This window comes from Pezoporus occidentalis, unplaced genomic scaffold (assembly GCF_034315485.1).
Source record: "Pezoporus occidentalis ecotype Australia unplaced genomic scaffold, CSIRO_AGI_Poc_V1 ctg88, whole genome shotgun sequence".
Taxonomy (NCBI): Eukaryota; Metazoa; Chordata; class Aves; order Psittaciformes; family Psittacidae; genus Pezoporus; species Pezoporus occidentalis.
The window spans coordinates 1,804,029-1,824,344 of NW_026916242.1; the positions used below are offsets into that span (position 1 = coordinate 1,804,029).

At 39.8% G+C, this 20,316-nt stretch overlaps 1 protein-coding gene and 1 long non-coding RNA gene across 2 annotated transcripts in view; one reads left to right on the top strand and one right to left on the bottom strand.

Moving 5' to 3' along the window:
- The window catches only part of LOC134156557 (collagen alpha-1(XXVIII) chain-like), a 32,431-nt gene extending 31,525 nt beyond the window's left edge, over nucleotides 1-906 (bottom strand). Inside the window, exon 1 of the mRNA XM_062604670.1 lies at nucleotides 814-906. The gene's annotated coding sequence lies outside the window, so the exon portion shown is untranslated. The remainder of the gene's footprint in view (nucleotides 1-813) is intronic.
- Nucleotides 907-9,179: 8,273 nt separating this feature from the next.
- On the top strand, nucleotides 9,180-11,846 carry LOC134156552 (uncharacterized). Its single transcript, XR_009961954.1, has 2 exons — nucleotides 9,180-9,302; nucleotides 11,014-11,846. It is a non-coding gene; the product is annotated as an uncharacterized LOC134156552 (long non-coding RNA).
- The last annotated feature ends 8,470 nt before the right edge of the window (nucleotides 11,847-20,316 follow it).

A 20,316-nucleotide genomic window follows, 5' to 3' on the forward strand; every position in this document is an offset into this window, starting at 1 on the left:
TAAAACCCAGCTGATTTTCCTTTGGTAAGATCTTTTCCAAAATATGTAATAAATAATAAGCAAAGACATACTGTGGTGATTTTCAAGCACTCTGCATATCGTTCTAGCACATGACAAAATGCTGACAGATATTTTGCAAACACACTTCAGTTCTCTCTCACTGCCTGGTAGCTGGTTGGTTGGACAACCAGCCCTTCTCGGAATCCTTAACCTTGACTGTGCCCATGTGGATGCAGTGTGAATCCCAAGTGTCATTCATAGGGGTGGTTCTATTTTACATCTGCTTTTTCCAGAGCTGGCATGGCGAGAAGGAGGTACAGAAGCAGACACAAGTTTTCCCCTGTTCTCTTTACTTAAGAACTGAGTGTCATGCATACATCTTGCTATCACAGTCCCCCTGTCCTCAGCAGTCCTACAGAGGAACGGTCAGAGATTGCTGCCCAGGCAGTACCTGCGGCACAGCCCTGGAGACATGTAGGCTCCACAGCTACCTGCAAGGCAGGGTCCCTTCTGCAGGGACAGGAGATGTTTGTCCTGGCCTCACAGACACACCCGAAGCAGCCCACAGGCTGCTCAGGGATTGACAAGTCAGTCCAGCCCCACTAAGGTTTCATGCAGTTCACTGCAAGGTCTCCCTAGAAAAGCACAACACACAGCAAAAAGGCAACTCAGTGGCAAGAATGACCCTGCCAGAAGTGAGTATATCTCATAGAAGTCCCTAACACAGCCGTATCTGCAAGGTTTCTCAGCTTCTACTGGTTTAGGGCAGGAATTCTAGTGCCCACAGACACTGAGAGGACAGGGGGTTCTTACCTTGATGTTCATAAGCAGAAGGCTCTGCGGATATGCAGGATGCTGCCCTGGGCTTGCTGGCAGCTGCGCCGTCCCTGTGCCAGATGTTCTGTGAAGAAAGGAGGGAGAAGTTGGGCTCCAAGCTCCTGTGAGAATCGGTATCATGTGTCAGGAGGAGCCAGCAGACAGAGGCACAGACAAAGGGGAAGAACAGCAGTCCTGGCTCCCCCTTCTCAACTCCCACCCACTCCTCTCTCCTTCCCCAGGCTATGCACATGCATCCTAGGTTTTGTACCCCACAGCCATTTCAACACAGAAATCCTCATCCGTACTTGCACATGTATGCAAGAGGACTGTTCTCACCCCAGCAGACTTCCCTACACACCAGCCCAGTTGTGGTCACTCTTTAATCACTACCACACACCTTTCACCCCTATACCTGTGTGCAACTGTCATGCTTTAGCATGGCAGCTTTTGGTACTAGGTATCATGCTTTCAATATCATTGTAGCAGCCCATGTCTGCAGGATCTCTGTCAGACCTAAAGACAGATTCCCGCTATTGCTGGAGTAGAAAGATATTTACTGTCCCATGGACTGGGCCAACTAAAATGTCAGTTGCTGGTGAGATTGCCCACTGTGAGGACATCAAAAAACAACTGAGCAGTCTGAAAGCTGTACAGTTTCTCCAAGCTTTTGTGTCACACCAATTCTTTCAAAGCCTGAAAAAGCTAGAGAACAAGGACTGGCACATAGTATGCTGCCTTCAAAATCTAAGCTAGATGGCTATGGATCCAGAAGGCTGTGTCTTTTACCAGCATTTGCTGCTTGTCACCTAATTCTTCAAATATCCTTGGAAAGGTTTTGCATTACAAATGAACACACTAAACAAGTTGCTCTTCTTCACAAAAATACCTACATATTTTTGTTTGTTTGTTTTGTTTACTGTGGACCCATCATTTTCCACATGCACACTAAGAAGCCCCAGTGTTTACTGCTGTCTGCCTTTCCATCTTAAGTGTCCACCTGCTCAGCCGACTTAGGACAGTCACAGCCAAGGAGGCAGAAGTGACTGTGAGGAAAGGATATAGCTTTGGCTTCAAATTAAATAGGTGGGAGGGACTAGTAGGACAATGCAGCTGGATGCTGAAGCCATCTGCTATGATTCTAACCCTGTTTTCTATTTTCCATCTTTGCTAGATATAATTAGTGCTAAATTGGTGAACTGGGACGGCTGAAGCACAGATCTGCATATTGTATGGCTGCTCATCCCTACCTAAGGTGAAACTAGCTCAGATACAGCTAGTTATGCCACAGTTACAGCTAGGAAAGAATCTTTTTCAAGGGTGGGAAGAACTGATGCTTATTTCTCTTCAGCCACTTTTATTTTTCTATGCTTACACTGACATATTTAGATTTTTATTATGGCAAGGAATGAAAAGGCATTTTTTTGCCCTTTAGGGAATATGAACAAGTCAATGTTTAACTGAAATAGATATAATAAAACTCACATAGCCCCTAAATCATACTGATAAAAAATCTAATTCTAGCAAGAAAAAGCATGTTGACTATGGTTGGGATTATGTGCCCTCCATAAGCAAAACATTGCCATTCTTTCATTTTTACTGCTAATTCCTACCTTAAAACATAGCTGGCAGTAATTCCCTAATTAAAAACTATTCTGCTTGTGTGTTTAGCAGCAAGTTCTTGGCTTCAGGGTATTTTCTTTTATTGATGAATGGTGTTTACCCTTAGGATAATTTTTAGGTTTTTTTTTTCCAGGTGCAATTTTAAAAGCTTAGTGGGGCCTCCACATTTTTATACCTGTTTTGTGGGATGCATGGTATTATTCTGTCCAGAATTCCAGGTATGTGACATACCATACAGTACACTTCTAGACTTGCAATCTTCTGAAGTTGTGATGTTCTCAATACCTGCACTGTTCTCATGGTGACAGTTTATCAAAACATACATGATACCAATGTAAAATATAAATGCATTGGTGCATCTAATATAACTCCTAAAGGTAAAAATTAACAGCAAGCTTTCCTGCCTCATTTACTACAAACTTTAGCAACTGCTTATTTAACGTTCTAATGGCATTACACTGTATGCATTTTTAAAATAGAGTAAGTGTCTTGAAAACTATGATTAGGAACATTCACCCTGTCATTTAAATGTTATAAAGTTATTGCTAGAATTCTTTTTTTTTTTTTTTTTTTAAGGAAAAAAAGTTCCATATTTTGTCTTAAGGAACCTAGACATCAGATGCTTCAGCACAGAAATCCATTTCTATTCACCTGATATTTAAACATATTTAAGTATCTCAGATGTCTCTGGGAGATGACTCTACAGACTTGTGTATTTAGTTGACCAAGTTGAGCCCAGGTACCCAAGGTCACATATGCTTCCAACATGACACCAGTTGGTAATCTTTGCAGGAGTCAAATACTGAAATGAATATAAAAGCTATGTTATAATTGCATCAACAGAAACTGAGGTCACAAATATTACTGCATATCCAGATCTTAAGATTTTTTGCATCACTGAAATCCAAGAGTTCTCAGCTATCTGATCTCAGCATTTCAATCTGAAAAATGAGGCCTAACATTTTTTTCAAAGAACGAAGGGGCATGTGACAGCTATTTAAAACAATGGCTAAATAGGCTATACTCAGCCAAAGGGAATTTCATATCATTTTAGAACCATGAGTAGAGATATCATATAGAAAGATACACTCTTTCTGTGACTGAGTGTGTTTAAGCGCTGTTAAGAAGGGAAACCAAAGCAATATGAGGCGACAGTGTGCAGTCACAGTCCAGAAAGTCAACCGTATCCTGGGCTGCACCACAAGAAGCGTGACCAGCAGGTCGAAGGAGGTGATCCTGCCCCTCTACTCTGCTCTTGTGAGACCTCACCTGGAGTATTGTGTGCAGTTCTGGTGCCCTCAACATAAAAAGGACATGGAACTGTTGGAGCAAGTCCAGAGGAGGGCCACGAGGATGATCAGGGGACTGGAGCACCTCCTGTATGAAGACAGGCTGAGAAAGTTGGGGCTGTTCAGCCTGGAGAAGGCTGCATAGAGATTTCATAGCAGCCTTCCAGTATCTGAAAGGGGGCCTATAAGGATGCTGGGGAGGGACTCTTCATTAGGGACTGCAGTGATAGGACCAAGGGGTAATGGGTTCAAACTTAAACAGGGGAAGTTTAGATTGGATATGAGGAGGAAGTTCTTTACTGTGAGGGTGGTGAGGCACTGGAATGGGTTGCCCAAGGAAGCTGTGAATGCTCCATCCCTGGCGGTGTTCAAGGCCAGGTTGAACAGAGCCTTGGGTGGCATGGTTTAATGTGAGGTGTCCCTGCCTGTGGCAGGGGAGTTGGAACTAGATGATCTTAAGGTCCTTTCCAACCCTAACTATTCTGTGATTCTATGATTCTATGATATTACACCCTTTTGTCACTGCTGTTATCATTGCTTATGTAGTGACAGCTTCAGAGCTGTAGGAGGTTGCAAGGCCACTTTGAAGGGACAATGAAGGAAGATTTAGGGTTTACATATGCCAGCTGCCACAGTGTAGCATGACCTCTCTTGTTAGCAACAGCCCTCACTGTCACTTCTGGACAGTTCCAAACATCTTTCCTGGTACTCTCTTCTTCAACTGTACAGCCCCTCTCTGGGTGCCTCTTACAGCCTGGTCTGGCTCAACTGCTAATTGTTTTAGCAAAATTCAGTACATTACTGAGAAGCTTTGAGTAATTTCTGATAAAATGGATTAACAATGTCTTCTAGCATGATACCATGTCACTAGAATGTGACGGAGCCCTGACTAGTCCTTCTTCAGCTGTCCAACAAGCCTGTGAAAGGACTGGAGATGGAGTAATCATGAACCAGCATAGCTGGCAAAATATCACTGAATATTTCTATATGCTAAAAGAATACTCAACAACCAGGGAGTCTGTTTTTTGGAGTAGGATGAAGCAGACAGAATATGCTTCTGATTTTCCTTTGCTCTGATGGTAATTTTTTTTGTCACAAAGAGCTTGACATGATGCTTCTGAAATGTGTTTCCAGTTTTTTGCCACCTCAATGTGAATAATGCACATATCTTGTCTGCTGTGAACTGTTAAAAATAACACACATTTCACACAATCTTCTTCTAGTGTTTCATGGCCTCAAGATAGTCTTGACCATTTAACCTGACTGCATCATTTTGTAATGGTATTTCAAGACTGTTTATTTCATTATACTACACACGTCAGTACATGACCAAAGTGCCCAGAAGAAACAAAAACATACCTGACTTGAACTTGTAAAATAATGAAAGCACACTATTTACAGTATTTTTGAATCCTAATATTAAAGAGCAGTGTTATAAAGAATGGGGTTCACAGTCCTGTAAGTTATATCACACATATGAATTTTAGAAAAAAACAGTTCAGAAGTTCAAAGTAATCGAACTGAAAAACTTAAAAAAGTCAAAGCATTACAAAACTTTTGATGATTGTAATTGAAGAAGGATAAAGTACAAAACTGTACTTTACCTTTTGACTCCAAAATGTGTTCTAGCAGATTTGACAATTCAGGATTTAGGCTGAACAGTCAGCTTGGTATGGTAAGTCTTTAGAAATTGATTCTTCTTTATTAACTGTTAGTGCTGCAGTTTTAAATGTTTTTAATGTGGACCTATGTTCTGTGACAAAACCTGATTGTTGTATATGAAAATGATCTCTTAACAGCACAGCCTCATAAAAACCTATAATGAAATCTTGGTGTATTCAAAGGTAGTGATGTAACTATTCATTCCAGAAAGGACAGGATTTTGCCTTTGGTTTTTTGGTACAAATCTTCAGCATGTAGTCTGTAAGAGCTGATCAAAGCAAATCAGCTTTATTGTGCAATGGAAAATGTAAGCACAGTCCTTGATGGCAAAGATTTTAATTATTCTTTGGGACTGGAGTGGTAAACATGGCCTTCTCTTTTGCAGCTGGTATGAATCTGGCTCTCCATTTTCCCTGGTTTTAATATTGCTCTTCTGCAACATTTTTCTGGGCATGCAGTGAGAAAACTTAAACCCTAACACGGCACAGAAGAGAGAAGGCTGACTTCAGTGCTTGCCTATTTTGTCTATATACAATACTGCCAAAAGCTCACTCTGAGCCTTTTGGTGTTAAGTAAATATTCATAATCTGTCTGTGTGTGATATCACTATATTCACTTTCGGTTTGTTTTGAAAATATCTACTTACTTCTACTTTTATTCTAATAGTTCTCCTTTCATTTATAGTTTCCCTCACTAGGAGATATTTTCTACCTTACAGCCGAAGTATGTGAACACATCTATACATGAATAAGAGTTATTTTCAAAAGTATTTGTAGCATTCTGCCTAACAAGGGAATGAAAGCATATAAATGAAAGGGTACAGATATACTTTTAACATACTAAATATTTGACTGAACACTTGATAATATTGAACATTTAACTAGATCAAGAATACTCTTAAAATGAAACCTAAACCAAATCTCAAAAATTGTATTTGCTACATTGGTGCCAATGTAAATGTACTTAGACAAGTAATTCTTTTGAATTTACTGTTGCATCTCAGTTACTTCCTATTGTAAGGTGTACTTTGCACAGCCATTTTCTTCCACCTGCCTGATTTTCAACAGCAGGATAACTTAATTAGCAATACAAAACTCTCTTAGACTATTCCTTTTTAAATACAGGAATTATGTTTTTCAGGAGTGGAAACTCACATATTTTGATGGAGTCGCAGTAAAAAGCACATGCCTTAATCTCAACCAGCACATTTAGAGAAGATATTGTCTGATAACTGGAAGAGGAATTACTCTGCTGGAAATATATTTGGCAAGTTAAAGCATATTGCTGTATGTAGTACACAGTATTTTGCAAATTAAAATGGTATTTGATAGAAAAAGTTGAGTTCCATACAGTTCTGAAGTTGTAATCCTTTTAGTATTGGGAATAAGATTTTGTCTTTCTAACAGGCAATTATTTATAGTGTTATAAAACCACAAACATTTACCTTGCAGCCATTGTTGTTAGTTGTCCTGGGTTCACCTGTAACAGTTATTTTTCTCCTCCTAGTAGCTGGTGCATTGCTATGTTTTAGCTTTAGTTTGAGAACAACACTGATAACACACCAATGATTTTAGTTGTTGCTAAGCAGCACTTATCCCTATCAAGGACTTTTCAGTCTCTCATGCTCTGCCAGTGAGGAGGGGCACAAGAAGTGAGGCTGAAGCAGAGACAGAACACTGACCCAAACTTGTCAAAGGGGTATTCCATACCACAGTTACCCAGAAGGCCCAGATTGCTGCTTGGGCCAGGCTGGGTATCAGGCAGCAGGTAATGAGAGAATGGCTGTGTGGTGCTTACCAGCTGGGCTTAAACCATGACATCAGTGTAATGCTAAGCTTGTATAAATGCCAGAATTTGCATCTTTTGATCTGCAGATTGTATAAAGTGCTCATAAAAGTATGCATTAGACTCTGAGTTCACAGTAGGATTGGGCTAGTAAATGAGCACTCAGAGCCCTTAATACACTAATAAGCTTTAATTGTCCTGACCCGCCTCCCCTGTTATCCCTACCCAAGTCCTTGCCCATGGGTCCGAGACTCCATTTCAGCTCAGCTTGAGGTCATCAGTCTTAGCTGTAGTGGTGCTGTGGGATGTTGGTCACTGGGTCTGCCACAGCCCTGCCTGGACATGCTGACCTGTGGTTGATGTCCTATCATGTCTCCATAGAGGTGGCTGACACTCTGGCTGGGGACAGTGGGCACTGGCTGTGAGGCCCTGCTCTGCTGTCCTCCTGGGATGCCCTTGTGTCTCCCACCCTGGGGATGCAGCTGCCGCTGCTGCTCCTGACAGAGCTGGTGCCATTATTTACAGCTTGGCAAGAAGGCTGGTGGCATCTGAATGCCAGTAGGTGTCCATATCAAACCCATCAGTGCTCCCTGTGTGAAACATCATCTCTGTTGCACACCATTTGCTTGTAGCTGGAGCCATGGTAGGTTTTCAAGTCTCATAAATTAGCAAAACTACCTCATTCAGAAGTTTAAAAAAAGATGAGTTTGTTTAAACATGTAATTGAAAACTTGTAGAATGTAAACAACATAGAATTGCTTCTATTAGGAGGAACGCTGATCGGTTCATCCATTCTATATGGTGTTCAAATGGCTTTTTCCTTTAGGTGTGCCTGTTGCATGCTCCATAAATATGTTTTTACATGTAGGTACACATTAGTGCAGAAGGAGTCTGTATTTTAGCTTGGCAAGTTGAGAGCTTAATGAAATACAATTGAGTGGTGTTGCAAGATACAACAGACAGCAGTAGGCAGCATTTAATCCTGTCTATTAACTATTTTGAGCACTGAGCCAGCTGGATCTTGCTTTTTAGCCTTAAAACTTAAGCTCACCACCTTATTTTGTGTCTGACTTAGAGGGCTTTAGTGAAGGCATTACAGAAGATGGTTGAGAAGGTGGGTTATGACCTGTGGTCATAAACCGAACCTTGGTAAAGGCTAAACTGCCTTCGATATCGTGAGAAAAGTGAGCAGGTGGGACCGCCTGCAGGGCTTGCCCTCCAGGACCTTAGAGTCCGGGGGGGGGGGGCCATGATAAGCCTAGGCAGGGGCGGTCCTGCAGCAGTGCATGCCGGGAGGTGTGTAGGCCTGAGGGGAGGGAGCTGGCTGTTCGCGCTGGTTCCCTGAGGGAGCAACAGAGAGCTTTAAAAGCGAAATCTAATCGATTTGTTGGTGAGCTGGTGCGTAGAGCTGGAACTGCTGCAGTACTTCTGCATGCAACTCCTCTTATGAGGGCCACCAGCTTGGCTCTTCTCAGCACTTCAAAGTCATAAATTTGGGAGGCAAAAGGCAATTTAACCTGAGAGGAATGTTTTCATATGGCTAGTGGCTTTCTGCAGTACAGACTTGGTTCCTACTGCAGAGTTGATTTACTAAGTTGCTTAAGTATCTGATAATAGCCGTACAATCCTCTGTAGGAGTGAAGGAATACAATCTGAGGTGTGAAGCTGAGGGAACATGTGTTTTGAAATGCTTATGCATTAATAAAAGTGAAATGCTTATTCATTAACACATTCAGTGCTAGTATAACAAGGATTTTTGTAGCGAAGAAAAGCATAGGTTCCCTTAGGTAAGATCAGGCTTATTGAAGGACATTAATAATTCTCTGTAAACATCTTTCAGTCGAAGTACTTTCTTCTGTAATCCTTTGTATCTAGACTACCAAAAATCCAAGTAGACCTTTTTTTTCTGGCTCTGATGATTGCTATAGAAACTGAGCTATTAATGATGATGGGGTTTGTTTCAATAATATTTTTGTTTCAGTGTTGTTTTTGTTTTTTTTGTTTTTTTTTTTTTTATTTGTATTGGTTATGTTTGCGGCTATCCATGCTGAAGCTCCTGAATTCAAAGAAATGTGTTAAGGTAGTTATGGACTTGTTAACTCTGTGTGCCAGATTAAAAAAAAACTGGTAAGGCTCTGATGTATTCTCTTTCTTTATCTATACATAAACCATATAGAATCATAGACTCATAGAATAGTTAGGGTTGAAAAGGACCTTAAGATCATGTAGTTCCAACCCCCCTGCCATGGGCAGGGACACCTCACACTAAACCATGTCACCCAAGGCCTTGTCCAACCTGGCCTTGAACACCGCCAGGGACGGAGCATTCACAACCTCCCTGGGCAACCCATTCCAGTGCCTCACCACCCTAACAGGAAAGAATTTCCTCCTTACATCCAATCTAAACTTCCCCTGTTTAAGTTTTAACCCATTACCCCTTGTCCTGTCACTACAGTCTCTAATGAAGAGTCCCTCCCCAGCATCCTTATAGGCCCCATTCAGATACTGGAAGGCTGCTATGAGGTCTCCACGCAGCCTTCTCTCCTCCAGGCTGAACAGCCCCACCTTTCTCAGCCTGTCTTCATACAGGAGGTGCTCCAGTCCCCTGATCATCCTCGTGGCCCTCCTCTGGACTTGCTCCAACAGTTCCATGTCCTTTTTATGTTGAGGACACCAGAACTACACACAATATTCCAGGTGAGGTCTCACAAGAGCAGAGTAGAGGGGCAAGATCACCTCCTTTGACCTGCTGGTCACGCTTCTTTTGGTGCAGCCCAGGATATGGTTGGCTTTCTGGGCTGCAGGCGCACACTGCCTGCTCATGTTCATTTTCTCATCAACCAGCACCCCCAAGTCCTTCTCTGCAGGGCTGCTCTGAATCTCTTCTCTGCCCAACCTGTAGCTGTGCCTGGGATTGCTCCGACCCAGGTGTAGGACCTTGCACTTGGCATGGTTAAACTTCGTGAGGTTGGCATCAGCCCACCTCACAAGCGTGTCAAGGTCCCTCTGGATGGCATTCCTTCCCTCCAGCGTATCAACTGAGCCACACAGCTTGGTGTCATTGGCAAACTGGCTGAGGGCGCACTCAATCCCACAATGACTGTTAGTTTAAATGTTAGTGGAATTTAAGATGGGATGGCATGTCTTTACAAGTTCTTAAGTCAAATGTTAAATAACTTGCGCAAGTAAAACTTGAAGAAGTTTTGCCTACACCTTCTTTTTCATTATTACAAATACAAGATACCAAGAAGTCTGAAGGCTAGCATGACTTTATATACTTTAATTGCCACATGAACCTTATTATTGCCCACTGCAGTCAGAGTAGTATATACTTCAAGGCCTTACTTCATAGTGGAACTTGTCTGCTTTACCTCTGAAGTGCAGACATTTTGAAGTGTAGACATGGAAAAAAAATTTGGAAGTAATTTTTGCAAGTAATCCAAGTGATTTCTCAAATACTCTTTGTGCAAATGATAGGAGTATCACTCTTAAAGGAGTGTTTTCTCCCTCAATTCAGGCTATGGAGTCCTTGTTGGATATCAAAAGGAGACAGGAAGATGTTCCCTGTTTCCAGAGCTATGCAGAGATTAATTAATACCACAGCAGTAACAAGATGCCTTGAAAATATCAATGGCTTGTGTGCTTATAGAAGTTGAGGGTACTTGGCTACTGAATAAAAATAGTGTTTCAAAATTATTTGTGTTATTTTTACATGTAATTGCTGATTGAATGTGCGATAGTGGTAGTAAGTTTTCAGTTGTGTATATTACTCAAGAACAGGGAGGACAAAAGGATAGTTTTGTGTCCTTGCACTTTCCCAGGTATATATCTCTTCTAGGTTATCAGCCACTGCCAGCTACAGACATGGACCCAGTGCAGGAAAGAATAACTGCTACACAGAAAGGACCTTTGCACCTTTATTGGTATCAGTAGCAAGCTTCTAGCAACCCAATTTACATATAGTAAAAGTAAATGTAACATTTTGCACCAGGTATACATGGTACAGATATAGTAAATTTTGTACTCCAGTGTTATGTGACTGCTAGTGTTTTTTAAATCCACATGCTGTTATCCTATGCCTTTTAAAGAGCAATAGAAAAAATAAAAATTAACAAGAACTACTGGTACTCTGAATGGCTTATTTCAAAGTGGTTTGTGTTTAAGCAGGTGATCTAATTGACCCACCTGCAGATATTTGGATGTATAGAAGCCACCACAGTACTGCTATCCTGTGCTGTTGATGAACTGGGTATCTTTTCAGCAATAGCTCTCCTGGATTCCTCACTGGAAATGATGCACATAATCCTATAGACTATGAGTACTATGGTGGGGGTTGCACTCTAAATAAAATTCTCCTGGTAGCTTGTTTGTGCCTCTGCTGCTTTCTCCTGTTACTATTCATATGGGAAGCTGGCATAACTTCAGATTAAGCAACTGACACTTCATAACTGGCATCATGTGCAGTATTCACATTCCATTTAAAATGATTTTGAGAGAGGATTTATTTGCATAATCTCCTCCAAATAGGATTGCACATAATTTTAAGATACTATTACTATTTTTGAAACTCATACACTGTCTAAGGAAAACTAACTGCAGCTCATACTCAAAATTCAGAGACTTTTGTCTCAGACTTTTCAGGGTATTGAAGTTTTTACTGGTTATGAGAAACGTACTATCTCTGAAAGAAGTGATTCTCAGGTGTTTTAGCTGGTAAAATAGTAACACCAGTCCATCAAAGTTGTATTTTAAGAGATAAAACACAACTTTGCTGAATTGTTGATACTTTCCCACCTTTTAGTGGAGAATCTCATTCTGTTAGTCTGGTTATGTCTGCTTTAGGGCTTGAATGCATTTGCTAAACTGCTGATAGTGAAATAATAAGCAGTTGTCATGATAGCCTAATGATATTTGCATCATTCTGCCATATTGAAGGGTCATGCTGCTGAGCATTTACCAAAGATGGGGCAAATGATAAAGAATGAGCTTGTTGCTAGTATTGCAAAACTCATCCATACCATCTTTGGATAAGCTGAAAACTTAACTCTATGTGGTTATGTCTGTCAAGGCACAATGCAGGGACAAAATTGTAACAGCTTGTGTCTTTGATGGAGGATAAAATAAGCCTTTTTATTTTGAAGTATCTCACAAACTTATGTGACTTACCTGTCTCTCAGGTTTAATGATACTCCCCGAGTCAAAACAGACTTGTGTGGGTTGTTCATCCCAGCTGGCAACTGAACCTCACACATCCAGTGACTGTCTTGCCACCCTGGTGGGATCAGGGAGAGAATTGGAAGAATAAAAGTGAGATAAAGACAGTTTAATAGGTAAAGCAAAAGCTGTGTGCACAAGCAAAGCAAAACAAGGGATTCATTCACTGCTTCCCATGGTCAGGCAGGTGTTTAGCCATCCCTAGGAAAGCAGGGCTCCATCATGCATAATGGTTACTTGGGAAGACAAACACCATCACTGAATGTGCCCCCCTTCCTTCTTCCTCTCACAGCTTTATATGCTGAGCATGATGCCATATGGTATGGTGTATCCCTTGGGCCAGTTGAGGTCAGCTGTCCTGGCTGTGTCCCCTCCCAGCTTCTTGTGCAACCCCAGCCTGCTCATTGGTGGCATGGGGTGAGAGGTAGAGAAGACTTGGACTCTGTAAGCACTTCTCAGCAGTGACGAAAACTTCCCTGTGTTATCAGCACAAATCCAAGCCATAGACACATAGTAGCTACTATGAGGAAAACTAGAACTACCCCAGCCAAAAGCAACATAGGTGTCTATTATGGTATCAATGCTTTTGAGTAAAAGAAGTGAGCTATAGAAAGTAAACTCATATTTTTCCATCTGTGATCATTTTAAATGTGTTGTATACTCTACCTCCATGAGAAAACTACTGCCCTTGGTGTTAGGTTGAAGTTCAGTGCCTAGAACCTGTATATTAATGTTGTGTCAAGTGAAATCAGTCACTGATTAGTCAGTAATGCTGGAATCTAATACCATGCTTGCAGTTTGTAATCCTTGTAAATAGGATTATGTAGATATACAGAAAATAGATGCCCATTTCTGAAGTAGTTAACCTATCACAGTGCTTTAATATAAAAATTTCTTTCTACTCTCCTGGTGTTATCATCTATTATTAACCATAATGATTAGAGAGGTGGGACTAGATTCTATACATTTTTATTTTTTTTTTTAAAGCCCAATCTAAACTTGTTAAATGCATTTGCATAATTACTACAAAACATGTGACTTGTTAGATGCTCTTAAGGAAACAAGTTTATATATAGTGTGAGTTTTGATCTGATTTATTTTTATACTATGTATGCTATAGAAAAACTGAGGCTTTTCAAGTGGTTTTTGGAAGTGAAGGCTGAAAGCCTGGGGTAGAATCTCACTGTGAAATCTCAATTCTTAAAAATCCGGTCAGTACCAAAACCAGTTAAAAGATATGGCCACTGGGTGTCAGTCTTGACTCAAGAATGAACGTTTTGGAAGCGTTGCTGACTGCAGAGCTTTGCTTTTGACATGCCTGGTAGAGTAAAGCTATTAGTATCAGCACTTTGACTAAAACACTTCCTTTTTAAAAAATTTTGGAAATTGATCTGTCATGTAGCAGTAACACTGCTGTGAATATGGCCCCTTCACTTCAAAAAGAGACCAAAACATGTAATGTGGTGGTTATATAGTTGTGGTTTTTCTGTAGAATGACCTGTTTGGGCATTATACTTTACCTATTGATTGCATAGGTGTAGAATGGAATAGCTGATCTTTCCTCCTGCCTGAGCTGTGGAATGTTGTCGTAAATTAACTGCTGAGCAAGCACGGGCCTGTAATGGAGTGTTGGCTACCAGAGGTGTCCTGGAAGTAGAGGAAAAAGGGTGGTGGGAGTGGTAGAGGTAGTGTTTAAGATCTTTTGTATAAATAGCATTGCCTGCTGGAATGCCTGAGATACAGCCTTTGTTGGTTAACCTAGCCTGCATAGTGTATTACTGCCCTTTGCATGCACTCTTCCTTTGTATGAGAGCTTAGTCCTTTTTAGAGTTAACCTCATGTGACAGACCTCAGCCCTCTCTGAAAACCACTTGGAAAGCTTCAGTTGTTCTGCAGTGCAGAAAATAAAGTTTTTTTTGAAAATAACATTTCTACACTGTCTTTCCAAAGGTATTCTTAATTGAGCTTTGGATATTGCATATAACAATACATATCTAAGGCTGTATTACATCTCCTTACATTGCTCATATCTCCACCTGACAGACAGGGAGATAAAAAAATTACTTAGACTTGGGGAGCATCCAGTAATAGTAAATCAGTTTTTCCAGGCTTTGTTTGGGAATGATTCAGCTAAAATGAAAATGCTGATTCAAAATATTCTGTAATGTCTTCAGGGTTAAAATTTTCTTTTGAATTGTCTCAGAGAATGAAGACTTTCAGAAAGGTATAATCAAGTTCAAGGGAATGCATACGGTATAATACTACTTAAATTAATTTCAGAATCTTTCTAAAATGAGCACATTACAAGCTCAGCTTTCCTGTCTTTTTTGGAGATCCAAAGGTAGCCTGCCAGTCTGTTCCTTCCCCCACTGCTTTTAATTACATGCATTTACTGCTTATGTTCTCAGGAAGTTTTTTCCCTTGATTAAACTGCTTTTCAAGAGTGAGGCAGTAGTATTGACAAGGCTAACATAACTGGGAAGGAATGTTCCTCACAGTTAACGTTAAGAAACTATATTTCCATTTAAGTTAAGAAACTCGATTTCTTACATTCTTGAGACTTTACATTAAATTGAGATAACTTCAAATACATGTAAGCTGAATATTAGAATGTTGAAGTACCTTCTGTGAGCAGGTTTCTGAAGCACTGTATCTTCTGTGTTCTAACTACGCAGGTTTTTATGTGGCTTGTCAGCTGCAGGTTCATATCTTACAAATTAGTGGGTTTTTTTGTGGAGTTATCTTTGATAGCTTCACATTGGTTTCTAGAGATAAGAGGTGCTGGGGGCGCTGTTGGACAGAGATGCAAAAACATGTTTTAAAACTCACTTCCATGAATTATATAGAGGTTGCTGAGTTCTGGGATGATGCTTCTAAGCTGTAACTGGGAATTGAGAGAAGATGGATGATACAGGTTAGGTTAAAGAAAACAGTAGTATTTTTTTATTGCATGCTCACGAAGCCTGACCTAGGCACTGCAACAACCACTTATACCTGCAGCGCCTGTTGCTTGTAGTGCTTTTAGTGTGATGCAAAGCAGTGGATCTTGGACATTCTTGCATTCTTGGCTTGAGAACCTCTTGAGAACTCTGGTCTGGAGTGAAATATATATATACTTTAAATATATAAAATTCTAGTGAAAAGATTTTAAAATAATAATAATAGAAAAGTGAAGTTGCCTAAACTAGAAGTGCTTGCTCCTGGTTTTGATCATTGTATAATATAAAGCATGCTGTGGCATAGTTAAGACAGTTACTCTGCCAAATGCAAGCAGGAGGAATTTGCAGAGTTTACAAGGATTTTGATGTAAGATCGAGTACTGTGTTTCTTAGCTGAAGTCATCACTGTGTTAGGTATTTGGTCCATCTCAGCCCTGTTGGTAATGGTTACTATCAAGAGGAAGATAAAGTCAAAAAGGAAGAAGTCCTCCATCAAAGAATGAGATGTTAAGTGTACTGAATGCATTACTGCTGTATTTGCTTTTGGAAGTCATTCATGCCATAGGCCTTCCTGAGTAGACCCTTGTAGTCAATGTCTGTTTTCCAGGTCTGTTAAATGTCACCTCAGAGATCAGGAAAAATTTCTCCTCTTCCCCTTAAACCCTTTTAGCCTGGGGCAGCTGAAGTAAAGATCACTTCAAAGGCCAAGCATGGCTTTTTTTTTTTTTCTTCACTTGGCATTGCAGTGGCAGTAGATGGTAGCCTTAATATTACTGTCACAGTCAAATGTTATGACTATGTCTGGCTCTCTTCATATTTGTGCTTATCAGGAACATCTCTTGTAAAGATGCTAGAATTGCAGTAGCTAAAAATTGGTGTTGTAGAAATGGGATCATTCCCCATACATGGTAAGAACTGTAAGACAGAAAACATACATGACTCAACATCCCTTATCTTCAGTTGTAACTCCTTTCAGGAGTGCTTAGATAAGATTAAAAGAAACAGGCTTCCTTCCAACCATCTCCCCCTTTTTCACCTGAAGAAATTTTCTGAGAACAGGAGCAGACTCTAGCTGCAGAATTTGAGTCAGCTTCTAGCATGTCACAACGCAGATTCAGATTCAAGGAAAATAGGGCTTTTTTGAGCTCCTTTTTGATGTTGCAATTGAATGGATAGAAAGGATTCTGTTGACTCATTTTTGTTATTCATTCTGTGTGGAAAACTCTGCATACCGATACTAAAGGGACCACCAATCAAAATCAAAGTCTGAGAGGATTCCAGCAGATAGTTTAGATAAACAAAAACTAAATTCAAAAACCTATCAGAGTTGCCAACTGAAGTAGTCTGAAAATGTAAATGCTGCTGCTGCCCACAAAACTTTACCTCTAATCCTCCTCACCAATGCTTTTTTTATTTTTTTAATCTTAAGGAAACAAGTGACAGTAGCAAAGATCTCTGCTTTGTTTGGCAGATAGGGCAATGCAGATGTAAAGATCAAAATGACATTAAAATTAAAGGGAATTTTTTATTATTTTCTTGGGTAAAATCACAAAGCTGATATTTAGTGTATTCAAACTGTTCATAGTGATTTGCATTTAATTTTGGCCTCTCCCTTCTGTGGCTGGATTCTAAACTGAACAACAAGTTACGCAGGTGCTACAAGAGCAATAATGAGTGATGAAGTCCCTAAAAATTCTGGACTATTTTGTACAAAAGCTCAATACCTGCTGTCAGATGATTTTGTGCTTCAGCAAGCAAGTGTGCCAGCAGTCTATCAAGAATATAACAAATGCAGAATTCCTGTGGCTCTTTAAATCAGGGGCAAGGCTTCTGTTTGGGAATCTGACATGAGAGTCTCTGTGCTATACAGCATGTTCAGACTGAGCACATGTGGGAGAATGGGCTGTGGTGGAGATACTGGAAAATGCACTCATATTTTTTTTTTTCTTCCTTACTCCTCTCCCCAAATCATCTAAAATGATTATTCTTTTTTTTTTTTTTTTCTGTAAAATTTACTGACCGTGCACACTGAGTCAGTGTCACTTTTGTTTGATCTTGTTCTTCACATATGCAAAATGGATCGAACCCAGTGAAGGTATTCTCAGTTAAGTATAGCTGTGTTCCTGGGTTGCCTGTAGACATAATGCACATAGTAAGGGCTGCTTATGATTGTGCCCTGACCAACAGCTGCTGGGGGAATGCCATGGAAGAGAAGTAGCAAGAGAAAGGAAAGGAAGAAGTGTCTCTGATTCCTTTAACCACTGTAAATCACCTTGTATCTTGGAAGCTAGTTTTCTAGTAGTGATTTGATACCAGAATGAAATCTTAGTGTGTGGACTGAATTTTCTTACTCTGTAAATGCTTATTTGGTTTTCAGACTCTGCTAATAATTCTTTAAAATGTACTACTGGCTTTTGTATTTTTGAAAACAGAAGATGGAACTTAGCTAGCTAGCAGTTGCTATGACAGCAGAATGGTTTTATTATAAATCTATGTAAGTAGGTTGAAAGCATCAGTTAATATATTACTGTTTTCCCGAGCAGAAGATGGCTTTTAAATTTTGTATTTAGAATCTATACATGTCCATATGTAAAACTCAAATTTTTACATATTAATGTTTGAACTACTTAAAAATACTGGAAATATGGGAGGTCCAGTGTAGTTATTATTCAGGCTTTAGTAATTAAACAGTTACGAGAATAATTTTACATGCTTGTTTGGCACCCAAAGATTCGATTAGGAGGAAGAGTTAATTGGATGGAAGAGTGTACGTATATGATTAGTCTCCTAGGTACTAAGTTTTAATGAAAAGTATTGCTTAAAATATCCTTATGTCCTCTATATTTAGAAACAGTGATATGTGAGCTGGGATGATAGATTCTTTAGCCTGATTTTGGAAATATGACCCATGGAAAGGTACCTTTTGTAATGGGGAAAAAAAGGTATCTTCTGCAGCATATGACTGGGGGCATGGAGTGCAGTCATATATCTGTGGAAATGGTTCAGTTCTGACAAGTTTTTTAACCTCCAAAGCAATAATGGTTCTCTTTGGTAGTCTAGAATATGGAAAATCCCCCCCTTTTTTTTATATTCTAACCCTTAACTGAATTCCAAAGAGAATATTTTGAATAGCTTTCTTCTAATTTAACCTGATTATATACTTTTAAAACCTAAAGGTCAAACTAAAATGGAAAACTGCCCACAGATCCCTAGTCTTTCACTGTGTTTAACTTGGGATGAGTGTGAGATGATGACAGGTGGCTTTAAAGTACCTTTTGTCCTTTCCTAATCCTGGTTTACGGGGATTTAAACATCACAGGCATAGTAAGTACTCAACAAACTGCACTATCTCATACATAGCTGTCCAGGGATCACTGGGACCCAGGAAAATATAGAGGCTATAGTGCTGTACCTTCATCACTTCCGGGTGTGCACTCCAGTTGTGGTCTGGAGTAGGATCTGATCTGGTGACCCTAAACCATACTCAGTTTGTATGAGTTTTTTTATACTAGTAACTTAGTTCAAACCAACAGCTTCATAGTTGTGAATCTGACCTTGTATCTTGTACTGTAACTTTAGCAATATGTCAGTTTACATCATAAGAAGTAATTGTGTTGTGCTATAAGAAGAGTAGTAAGAACTACTGCACATATCGATTACATTCTTTTTTGCTTGCAGTCCTGTTTGCTGTCTCTTGTAACTTAATCTTTAAAGCAGTGGATTAATGCCTGCAAGGAGATGTTAGGAAGATAAGAATATATTGGTAAGGAAGGAACAGGCAATTTGGAATATGTGCTCCACACTGGGACAACTGAGGGTACAGCAACAGAAATAAACAAATTAAGAGTATGACGTCCATTGGAGGAACAGCAAATGTTTTTGGTGCTGTAGTTCTAAGAGCAAGATATGGCTTTAAAGCTCTGTTTCATAAAAAAGACCCTGCAGAAATGGAAGAATGCTGGCAATAACATTATATACAATTTGAATCTGCTGATTGTAGTCAGTGCTTCAGTATTTGAAACAATTGTAGTCTGATGATATTTGGGAAAGTTGGATGATAAGTAAAACATGAGGATAGTTTCATTTATCTTGCATGTGTTCTGTAAGTTTTATTAAAGCTCACTTACCTGAATTGATTTAGAATGTGAAAAAGCTTGTATAAAGCTAATAGATTGATACATTAATGACACTTGTCAAAGTGCAAGCAAGATGATTATTGGCAATGAGGTGCATAAAGGAACAGATAAGACTAAATCACATTAAAAGGGTGGTGTGGGATGCCTGTGTTCATTACTGAGGATGTAAATATTTATCTTGAATTTTCACTAGGTTTCTTTGACTGCTGGGTATATGGAGAGCACTATGTACTTCTGCTGGAAAAGGTAAACATGGGTCAACAGAGTTTCTATTCACTAGTCTTTACCTCAGCATTTCTTAGGATCATCATCTGCCTGTCAGATGATGACAGCTTTTTAAATAACTTCACCATTCATATAAATGTGCCTTTGCTCTTCAGGTTAAATCACTTTATTACACTTGAAAGGTAACAAGTCTCGAGGACCACTTAGAAACAACAGCTAATAAAAATTCAGGGAACTGATTGAAAGGTTGACTGGAAAAACTGACTGTTGACTACGATGAGTTCCTGCTTGTATCTAGGACAACTAGATACCTAGTTTCTAAAATCAGGCATGTTTTTTTGTCAGCTTTTTCTTGAAAAGTATCTTATTTTATTCCTGCAGTAGATCCAGGCATCTTGTGTTTCATTTGAATAATAGCTGTGGGGAGCTGGTCACCGACTGCTGCTGAATCTTAGCTGAAACTACTGAACTTTGGAGTTTCCCCTTGTTGGTCTAATGGAGCCAGAATTTAACCTAATGTCTGGTTTTATTTATTTATTTATTTTAATCCAGAAGAAAGCAACTGTGACATGTGAAAATCATGTTTTGGGAATTAAGACATACTTACTGGTGTGCACTTGATCATCC